General features: G+C 27.3%; 1 long non-coding RNA gene across 1 annotated transcript; it reads left to right on the forward strand.

Moving 5' to 3' along the window:
* Positions 1 to 918: 918 nt before the first annotated feature.
* Positions 919 to 2331, forward strand: LOC111616127. Its single transcript, XR_002755193.1, has 3 exons — positions 919 to 1241; positions 1445 to 1584; positions 2167 to 2331. It is a non-coding gene; the product is annotated as an uncharacterized LOC111616127 (long non-coding RNA).
* The last annotated feature ends 510 nt before the right edge of the window (positions 2332 to 2841 follow it).

Consider the following 2841-nt stretch of genomic DNA (forward strand, 5'->3'; position numbering starts at 1 on the left):
TAAAAAAAAAAAAAAAAAAAACATTTCTGTTGATTCGTGTTGTAAAATTTGCTTATTCATCAATATTTATTATTGCTTTATCACTTATTATATACAACAATGTCGGGTGATTATTTTATGTATCGATAAGCAGTATTTTTAACTCTTAGAAGTTCAGACACCACGTTTTGTATAATACAGTCGACCCCCCCCTATAACACCGTTTTATATGAATTCCATGTTGTACGAGTCACTTAGATTTTACAAATACGCGTGCCGGGCTGTAAACGGCTCACATATTTATAAAATCTAAGCGATTCGTACAACACGGAATTCATATAAAACGGAATAATCAACAGTGTTATAGGGGGTCGACTGTATATATACTATTTTTCTAAAATAGAATTAAAATGTTAATACCGAATTAAACTCAGTAAAATATAAATAATATGCGGGTTTTATAGATGATATATATATATATATGTATGTTATTCATTCCCACATTTTGAAATATTCACTTTTTTTACGGGTTGAATATAAAATATAATGTCACTGGCGTGACTACAAAATAAAGCTTTTTTTGGTCGTATCCGAGGCTCCGAGCTAAAGTACAATGTGTAATAAGTTCAAAGAAATTTTTTTTTTTTTTTTTTGTAGTTTTTATTTAATTAAGTATGAAAAGTTTAGCAATAAAAGTTGTTGTCATGAATGTTTTCCTGTCTCACTTCTGAGTAGCGCAGAGAAATGGTAAACGGTAGCGGAGGTTCAATAATCTCGTCAATTAATTTCGCCATTGGAGAAATCATAAATGAGATAAAAGCTTTTTTCTTTTCTGAAGAGGAAGCTGAAAGTTTATTTTCATCACTTTAATAAATATTCGAGCGCGGATGTCAACACCATCCCCATCTCGCGAAATATCGAAGCGCTTCTAATGGAGTCGGCGCCAAGGAACAAGCAACGGGGCAGACATCCTATCGGAAAACAGCACAGACAACCAGACTAGATAGTGGATGATGTATGACAGGAATTGTCATGTGGTTTGGCCGACATGTCACCATTCTACATCACTTAGGTCATCGCTCTGTGGACTACACCCACACCCGCTCGTGGCGGTCAGGTCAACACTGCTCTCTCTTTCTCTCTCTTACAACCGCTTTTTTTTTTTTTTGGTATCATTCTTCTCGATCATTATCCGATCTGGGAAATAAATCACGCCATAATGATAATTTAATAGTTACTTCTTTCTGTTTACTATAAAACAGGTAAAATTTCTTATAATCGTTAAACGAATGTTACGTCGAAAATTAACATACTTTTTTTAAATTTGTAAATATTAATACTCTATAATTTATTTATAGTAATATTTTATATGTTAAATATCTAAATAATTACGATTTTAATTAATAACGTAATTATTAGTTAAAATTTTTATTTTAATTTCGATAATTTGATTAAAATTTGGCAGGTGGCGTTGATAATTTATTTACGTTTTTATACTACACGTGGTTGTCATGTGGTCGGCGTTGAAATATTCGAATATTTATTTAAAAAATGTTGCAAGTTTGAAAAATTTATTCTGTAAAGATTATGAAAGATGGAAACAAGGTTTGATTTTTATATATTTATTTGATAAATGTTTGAAATTTCACATTTTAAGACCACAAATTCAAATTTTTACAATAAATCAGCACATAATCTGTTTACACAATTCTTTTCTTTAAATGAATTATACACTATTAAACAAAAATAACATGCCGTTTTTATTTAAAATAGAGTTATTATTTAGCTTTATAAATATTTCGATATGATAAAAATATTTAAAAGTTTATTTGTTATATTTTTTAAAAATTTGCGTAAATTTTAAAACAATTTACAATTATGTACAAAATAAATAAAAATTTTGAACGACACTTAGTCTTTATTTAACTGTACATCGTTTTCTCCACCCACTGAAAAAATAATTTTATTTATAATTTTTTACATTATTAAGCTCTTTATATTAATTAAAAGAAAAAAAGAGTTTACCTCATCTAATGTAAATGTTGCTCTTCCCATTTTTAATGGATCTCTTTCCTTGAAAATTTCTATTAAAATAATAATTTTATTTAATGTTTAGTTTTTTATTTTATCAAAGCTTATCTTAATATTAATAACTAGTGGATTTTAATACAGTCAAATCTCCAATAGCAGCTGCTCTTTCACGAACCTTTTTTCTTTTGAAGAAACATGCATACAAAATAACTTCCAAATAATGGTCACATCCAAACAACAGCCATTACTTAAGTTCTCATCAGAGGTTTGATCTTATATATTTTTACTTTAATAATAATTCTATTAGGAAAATATGATAAGACAAAATTGTTTTATCTGCTAGACTTATATAATTTAAATATTGTACTTCAATAAAAACTATTACATTATTATTGTCATTAAAATGTAATTAATTAATAACTATGTTCATCCATATATCATTTGACATTAAAATAACATATGAAAGTGTATACAATTTTCAATTTTACTTTTAAAACTGTCCTCAAGATTTAATCATTTTGATGCTTTTTCAAATTATTTGCATCAATATCTACTATAAAAATAGATATAATAATGAAGGAATAGTTCTCCAGAAAAAACTCAAACACTAAAATAAAGGAGGATTGTTGTTATAATGAATCTTAAGCCTTAGCACCTGTCAGTCTCATCCTATCTTCCCAATGACTTTCCTTTCTCTCTTTATTCATAGAACATAATTTAAGATTTTTATAGAGTATCTTACATCATCCATTATATGCCATAGATATCAGATCCATCAATTTCTGCTTCAATTTTAATGGCAAATTAATTTTAAAGAACAAAATATTAAAA

This window comes from Centruroides sculpturatus, unplaced genomic scaffold (genome assembly GCF_000671375.1).
Source record: "Centruroides sculpturatus isolate CEXI.00-Female unplaced genomic scaffold, Cexi_2.0 scaffold2846, whole genome shotgun sequence".
NCBI classification, from domain to species: Eukaryota; Metazoa; Arthropoda; class Arachnida; order Scorpiones; family Buthidae; genus Centruroides; species Centruroides sculpturatus.